Source organism: Mixophyes fleayi, chromosome 2, assembly GCF_038048845.1.
Source record: "Mixophyes fleayi isolate aMixFle1 chromosome 2, aMixFle1.hap1, whole genome shotgun sequence".
NCBI lineage: Eukaryota > Metazoa > Chordata > Amphibia > Anura > Limnodynastidae > Mixophyes > Mixophyes fleayi.
This window is the reverse complement of record NC_134403.1, coordinates 109,921,739-109,930,242: the sequence shown is the minus strand read 5'-3', so window position 1 is coordinate 109,930,242 and position 8,504 is coordinate 109,921,739. Positions and strand designations below refer to the sequence as shown.

Sequence of the window (8,504 nt, the reverse complement as noted above, 5' to 3'; positions counted from 1 at the left end):
AAGGTCCTTACCTAAGAGTTCTAGTTGCAGTAACAATCTTTCACCCTTTTCGGATTAGCGGATCTTATTATGGGTTTACCTAGTTTGGCGCCACCCACTGGGAGTTGCGGAGTCTAACTCCCCAAAAGGTTTTCACCAGTGACCGCACAAGGGGATATGGGCTTTGCTGCTTTCGTGCTGCAGGATGCAGTTCTCCGAGTTGGTGCTAAGTGAAACCCAGTGGAGAAATGAGGAGAGGATATAATTGGTAGTGGTGTGGGGCAGGATACACAATAGTAGCGGTAAAGCCTAGAAGCACAATACAGAAGTACAGGGTGCAATAGTCTGCGGATGGTAGGTGCTGAGGTGCGCTATTTTATGGATTCTTTCCTGAGACCCACACTGTTGGGGCCATCCAGGAGGCCTGGCATCTTATGAACTGTTTTAAGGACGCTATGTGGCTTGCCAGTAATTGCCTCATATTGAAGCTGGAGAAGTTGACCATCCAGGACTGTCACAGGCTGATCCACAGCCTGGTAAGAGACTATAACACCCTTGACAGTCCCGAGGAGGATGAAGACGACGATTGATTTTTATTGATTTTTGTCTCCCTCTTCTGCTTCTCCCCATTGTGTGTTTTTTATCAATAAAATCTTTGGTTTTTGCTTCTCCTCCCTTCCCCCCTCCAACCCATTCCCCCATCACAGTTTAAAGTATTATTGAATGTCATGTCTATTTATGCACCCTTTCCTTTGTGTCTGTCCTCAATAAAAACTTTTTGCTCGTGACTCCCCCACCCTGCCCCTCTCACCTACCTCCCCCTCACATCCACTGTTGTTTTATTGTAATGTGACATTGTTTAAAGTTTGAATGGTTAGTGCAGTACTTGATGTATAGTGTAGGATGTTATATCTGTACTGTATTGTGCTAAAATGTATGCATGATTATGTTTTACGGTGTACTGTGTACACTTGAATGTAATGTATTGCTTGTGTTTTTTGTACTTTATACAAATAAAGTTACTTTTTCAATCAAAAATTAGTGGCACTAGACGTGAGGACCACCAAAAATCTGAGGTTTAGTTATTATTTCCATTGTCATCCTGTGGCACCTATAAAATAAGGTTACCTGTAAAAATAAACATGCTCTTATATCTTTTAAACTAAAGGTAGACCGTCTAGGTTGGGTAGCCTGATTTAATTTTAAACCCACTGTATGGAACCACCATTAGTTACGGAAATAAGAAAGAAATCCAGTTACCCTTTTATAGATTAATTTGCTTATTATTTCTAGGGTATTTAATGATATCCAAAAAGGTGGAAATTGTACCAATTCCACAGTGCCCCTGTGTAAAATTCAGCAACTCTTAATCTTAGCAGCCATACCCTGTACTAACACATATGGAGCTGATGATTTTTTAGCTTAATACTCTTCCACACTCAATATTTAATTTACCAATATCAGATGGCAAAAAAAAAATAATTAGTAAAAATAACAAAATGTTCTTACACTCACGGGCCCACAATTATTAAAGGTAAATAAGTGGATGTACTATCAGATTGTGGTTCCAAAGCACAAAAAAGTTTATTCCACAAATAGCAGTAAGTTATTTACAGTAATTACTGCCATTACAGTGAGCAAGAGCGGCTAGTGCCAGCATTGAGCATACTATCTCAAATGCTCTCTTACCGACAGTAGTGTCTGCCAATTTATACAGAAATACAATGGCGTGTAACTCAGAATTGTGACATCAAACATAGCTAGAGTACACACAGAAGTGGCAGTTTACAATTGTAACACTATACATGGATACAGTACATAAAGGAGTGGTAGTTTACAGTTGTAACATTATACATAGATACAATACACAGTCATTGTTACAAGATAAAACAGTGCAAGAATTTAAAACCTTCCTGAGTCATCTTCTTGTAACTCCAGTTTTTTTCCACTTATGTTACAATATAAATGCAGTCAAATAAGAATACCATCTCACACATTGGGGTATATTTACTAAACTGTGGGTTTGAAAAAGTGAAGAAGTTGCCTATAGCAACCAATCAGTTTCTAGCTGTCATTTTGTAGAATGTACTAAATAAATGGTAACTAGAATCTGATTAGTTGCTACAAGTTAACCCGTGCATTATACTCATGCATTCTAGTCAAATCAAGCTACTTAAGGTGTTAAAAAGGTTCTTGTCATGCATTTGGGCCTAGCCCAGGCCTCCTCAGGAGAAGAGCGTTACCTCCCGACGCAAGCGCCCTTTTTTAACGTGGTTTTGTCCACATGTCACCACCTCATCATTTTTCTCCATCGCCTCATCCTTCATCTTCATCGCCACATCCTTCATCTCCATCGTCTTACTGTTCTAAAACCTCTCGATACACAACGTTTCTGCTAAACATCTTATCGCTGTGCTCAATCAGTCTTCCTTGAAGGGCAGTATTCATAACCTGCACCTTCACATCACTGCTTCTCCGTACTCATGAAAATGCGACATACAATTGTCCATGACCAAAAACAGGCTGCGGTAAATAAATACCCACACGGTCAAGTGTTTGACCCTGTGACTTGTTAATGGTCATAGCAAATGCCGCCTTCAAAGGGAACTGCCGCCGTCTTAGCTTAAATGGCAGTCCTGTTTCGGATGGACATAAGTCAATCTGAGGTATCATCACCTTTTCTCCTTTAGCAGAGCCAGTCAAAACTTCTGCTTGTATCACATTCGTTTTCAGTGCTGTCACTACTAATCGAATGCCATTGCACAGTCCTCTCTTAACATTCAGATTTCTCAATAGCATAATAATGCTTCCAACTTTCAATCTTAATCTGTGCCTTGGCATTCCGGAAGGAGTCAACGTATTCAAAAACTCAACTGGGAAATTTTCTTTCTCAGTGTCATCGTCTGCTTGTACTGCATCATCACTCAAATAAATCATTAATTCACCTTCCATTATCTCACCTTTTCATTAAGTTTATCAACGTCCTCATTTAAGGGACAAAAAAATTGCTCGATTCGACATAGATTTAACCATGCCGATCGAAATGTTCTCGCCAAATATCTCCTTAACAATATCATCGCATACCATGTCGTGTGGTATCTCAATTGTTTCTTCGTTAAATTCATCTTCATTTGTAAAAGCTCCATCTCCCAACTTCAACAACCAATCACTGTATTCAGGATCTTCCGATCGCTGATTAATCTTCAATTCAAGTCTTTTAAATTGCCTCCATGTGTTCAAAAACTTAATGCTTCCTTGCACAATGGCAGCTCTCATTGCATGCGGTAGAACCGGCAACCATTGTCTGAAGTCACCTCCCAGTAAAATCACTTTCCCCCCAAAGGGTATATTATTCTTCATCACTTCTCTCAAAAGACGATCTATTGTATTGAGTGTATGGTTAGAAACCATTGTGCACTCATCAATTATAAATAATTTTGCGAGCTGAAGGCTCTTAGCCTGATCGGATGTCGGCTTAATTCTGGATACAGATGTTTCATTAATTGGAATTGGAAGTCCATATAAGGAATGGACCGTCCTTCCTCCATATAAAAGATTAGCTGCCATGCCTGTCAAGGCAGCAGTAATCACTTTCTCTCCTATCCCATTCATAAAATGGATCATATTAGCATAGAGGTACGTTTTTCCACTTCCTCCAGGGCCATCAATAAAGAACAAATTCTCACTTAGAGGTTTATTCGAAATTGCTTTCGTTATTTTGTCATATATGTATTTCTCTGCTCTTCATTCAAAGTAAGGCTCATTTCCTATGCTTGCTGCCTTTCTATTTCTTGATCAATTTCTTGATCAATGTCTGGCAAATAAACTGGAGGACTCGGAAGTCCGTAATGTGCGCAACTCATTCGATGGGAAGCTAACACATCATTAATATCTCCAAGGGCATAGCCCTCACATTCTTTGCAAGTAGGGTCTTGCGAATTAAGTCTGTGACAGTAATCTTCCATCATATCTTGTTTATTCTTCATACAATTTGTGTGGATCAGTCGGAGAGCCAAACACGCAAATGTATGCAAATAAATCTTGTAGTTGCCGAGGCATACTAGACACAACTGCATCTTCCATAGTCGATTTCCACACCGTATCATCAAGCAAAAATCCTCTTGCTTTTGCCGCTTCACGAAAAGTCAAATATTCCACTTCACCAACAGTTCTCAAATCTTGGAAGCTTGTAGCTCCCTTGACGTGTAACCAATTTAATCTCAAATAATATCTCTCCCCTTCTTTTAACCCCGAGTACATTCTTCCAATCACCTTGTGTCCTCATCTCTGTCTCTTTTTCCAAACTCCCTTTTCAAAAACAAAATGCTCAGGAATTTCTCAATAAAAAATTGCAGAGCATTTTCATTGGTTTCATTCAGCTTGAACCAAGCCATCAGAGTTGAATTCTTATTCAATCTCTGTACAAAGTCTTCCATACTTTCTGTGTCAAAGAATATGCTCTGTTGTCCAGGCATATGCACCGCCAATTGTATGATGGCATGTGTCTGCATATGCATTGGAAATGCAAATATTCTCCATATTGCTTCGGGAGCACTCACATATCTCGAATCTACATGCTTCGCAGGCTCATTATGTTTATCTACTTTAATTTCAACATTGACACAATCATGTCCTTTATATACGTATTTAAACAATTACTTCACACTTTGTATTGATGCACACACCTCAACATTGATGTGGCAATTATATTTTAGTAACAAATATGCGTTGTAAGGTACAACCCATGAATTGTCAAATATTTTTCCATTCACGTCATGCTCAACCCCTTTTCTTCTCATATATTTTGGATAACCGTTTAGACTTCCTACTGTTGAATTACAAAAATCTTTTGGAAAATTCTTCATGCATTTTCCGTTGTCCATACATGGTGACTGGGGGTTTCTCAAGCCACATGGCGTATGTATCATATTTTTGGTGAAGATTTCATACAGTCGTGGAAATTTTTCTTTATCAAGTATCTCAGCCGACACCATCTTATCAATATCTTCCTCTGTCTTTAACTTTGACTCAGAATCCATAATCAATAAAATATGTGCATGTGGAAGTCCACGCTTTTGAAATTCAATAGAGTGAACTCTTGCCACTTGCATTCCAAATAGTCCTTCATTCAATTCTTTAAGTAAACTTTTAAGTTTTAAATGAAAAACCCTCGCTACCATATCAGGTCTATGTTCTACCTGTTGCCAAGGCTCCAGGTTTTCTACAATTTCTTGCCATTTTGGATTGCATGTCATAGTTATGAATATATCTGGTTTCCCAAATTTAGTCACAATAGCCATTGCATCCTGGTATCTTTGTTGCATATTTCTCGGGCTTCCCTCAAAAGAAGATGGTAAAATTACCATTTTCCCTGGAGGAATCCCTCTCTCTTCAGCTCTTTCATTAATGTGGTCCATGAAGCCACTGTACTGTTCTACTCGCAAATCTTTTTGATGGGTTTTGATCCAATTTAATCTATTTGCTTCAACTTTGACATAAACGTCAACAATATATTGCTGAGTCAATTTTCCCCCATTGAGTAGAGGATTGAACTCATCTCTTACGGACAGCTTATAGCTGTAAAACATCATCATAGTCAAGCGATCATTCTTATTCGCTACAAACAATTTAATTTCAGTGCTCCAGTTTTGTTCCGCACGCGGAAAGAATAGTGAATACACCATAGCATCAAGATTGGGATCAAGAATGCTCAGTCTTTTCAAAGGAGGAACTCCTGGTTTTGGTCTTAAATGAACCAAAATATCTCTATTAAACGGAGGTTTCCCATCCGTATTTAAAAATACCACAGCTACTTTACTCGCTCTTGCTACGTTGTAACGTTGAGGATCTTTTTTTCGGTCTTGTTTAATTGCCATCATAATATTAGGCATCTCCGTATTATTCCTCATTGCTTCCCTTTTAGCATCTTTTTCAACCTCATGTAACATTCTGTACGCCTCCACCAACTTATTAATTTCTCTTAGTAATTTCTCAATTTTTTGCATAATACGCTCATCGCAATATTTATTTTCAGGCATATCTGCTCTCTCCTTTGAAGCATCGTCAGTACTAAGTATGTAAAGTTGAGCAAACTTTCGTTGCCCATCTTCTGGATGTAAAGTTCCAGTTCTATGATAAATCTGACCTTGAATGCGAAAGCAATAAGGTCCTTTTCCTTTTGGTGTAGTTATAGCAACTCCCATTGATGCAAAAGCAAAAGAATTGTTATAATTTCTTATGTTTTCCATAAATAGTTTGCTATACTTATCAATTTTTTTTCTGTCATCAATTTTTTTAGAATGTTAGGAAAATCCTGCTGTTGTAATCTAACTTTTCCTTTCTGGCAGCATTGAGTAAATTTTTCAACTTGTGGCCTTTCGGCCAAAAGATTCTTTGAGTTACAAAACTCGCATCTTACATTCATGTTTCCACAGTAGTGCTGGTCTACTGCGTTTTCATCTTTGTTAGCTTTTAAAGGTAACGCATCTGTCATTAAGTTTTTCTTTTTAGCGTCAGCTAATCGTCAACTTCCATCTCTTTTTGACTGCCTTTCCTTCTCTCGCATCTCTTCAGTCTGACTTTCCCTTAACTATCTCATTGCATTTCTATTTGCCTCTCTTTCTTGCTCTCGCATCTGGTCATTCTGACTCTCTCTTAACTGTCTCATTGCAATTCTATTTGCCTCTCTTTCTTGCTCTCGCATATCTTCACTCTGACTCTGTCTTGATTTGCGCATTTGGGCAGTTTTCGCCCTTCGCCTCTCTTGTTCATTTGCGTTTTTTTTTTATCTCCCCATTTAAATAAGAATAAAAATATTAAAATAAGATAATGAATTTGTTTGCTATTGTTTTATAGTGAGGGCTATAGAAGTTGGATTGTGCTTTATATTTCGCGGACTTATTAGTACAGCGCTGAGTAGTAATTTTTGCTGACTTCTTAGGAAAGCGTCAGTATTAGTTTTTTGCTGACTTGTCAGTAGAGTGTGAGTAGTAATTTTTGGCGACTTGTTAGGAAGGCGTGAGTAGTAATAGTAGGTGTTTGTCAAGTTGTTAGGAAGGCGGGTAGCACAGTAATATACTACACATGTGTGTTCATGAGGTAAAATTACCTCAGGAAAATGATTTTGAGCCCTCAACTCGTAAATTTAGCCTTTACTACCCCTCCCACGGGGGGAAGGGGGTATGATGGAAGTTAACTGACTTCACTATTCTAATTTTTTTGTCAAATAATGTCAGTATACCAAATTTCAGGTCATTCGGATAAGCCCTTTCTGAGAAAATAGTTTTTTTCACAGACACACACACACTAACACACGCCGCTACACATGCAGGGGCGGATCTAGAAAATGTTTGTTCCCCGGGGCGATGTTAGGGTGCTGCGATTTAGCCCCTGCCCCCTTTCGGACTTCTGAGGCTGCCGGGGGCTGCACAGTATGTGCAGGTCCGCTTGGCAGTGACAGGCAGGGACAGTGTGCTGCCCGGCTGCTCTGATTGTGTTTAAAACACAATCAGAGCAGCCGGGCAGCACACTGTCACTGCCAAACGGACCTGCACATACTGTGCAGCCGTCGGCAGCAAACCCCTGCTAGGGGGGGGCGATTGCCCTGATCGCACCCCCCTGGATCCGCCACTGTACACATGTGTGTTCATGAGGTAAAATTACCTCACAAAAATGAGTTTGACCCCTCAACTCGTCAATAATGTCAGTATACCAAATTTCAGCCCTTTTTGAGGTTTTTTTCCACACACACACACACAGGGGGGTATTCAATTGTTCCTCCGGGTGCCGCCGGAGCGAGCGCATTAAAACTATTACCGTTTATACGGCAATATTGCGCGTAATTACCGTTCATACGGTAATTTACTTGCTCAATTTCAGCTCGCTGCTCAGGGAGCTGCGAGCTGAAATTGAGCGAGTAATTACCGTATAAACGGTAATAGTTTTAACGCGCTCGTTCCGGCGGCGCCCGGAGGAACAATTGAATACCCCCCTAAGAATTTAGTAGGTCAGTTAACCCATGCATGATACTCATGCATTCTAGTCAAATCAAGCTACTTAAGGTGTTAAAAACTCCCCACTGTCGCCCCCGGCAACCACCAACCAGTCCCAACTGTCACTTCTCCTTCAAGAAATATATAGGTCAGTGTATAACTCTGCCCAGCAGGTGGCGCTGCAGCTTGGTTTTTTTTTTTCACACACGCCACTAGGCATTTATATAGTAGATAGGCAACATCTCCACTTTTTCAAACACGCAGTTTAGTAAATCTAACCCATTGAATTTTACTACAATTTCATTGCTTATTCAATTGACTTCATTCAATTATAAGTATGACTTTGACAACTTTTCTTATAATTTTTGTGCTTTTGTTCAGTTATGGGTTATCTTTTACAATTTCCTTTGTTAATTGGAATAACTTTTTGTCAATATGTGCATATCTTGTTTTAGTTTTAATGCACTTCTATTACAATTTAGTGACTATATTGTGAGTTTTGGTACAGTATTTAAATCCTTCTTACATAAACAC

General features: G+C 39.3%; 1 pseudogene; it reads right to left on the bottom strand.

The window, feature by feature from the left end:
* Window positions 1-2,255: 2,255 nt before the first annotated feature.
* Window positions 2,256-6,182, bottom strand: LOC142139842 (uncharacterized; annotated as a pseudogene).
* Between the last annotated feature and the right edge of the window lie 2,322 nt (window positions 6,183-8,504).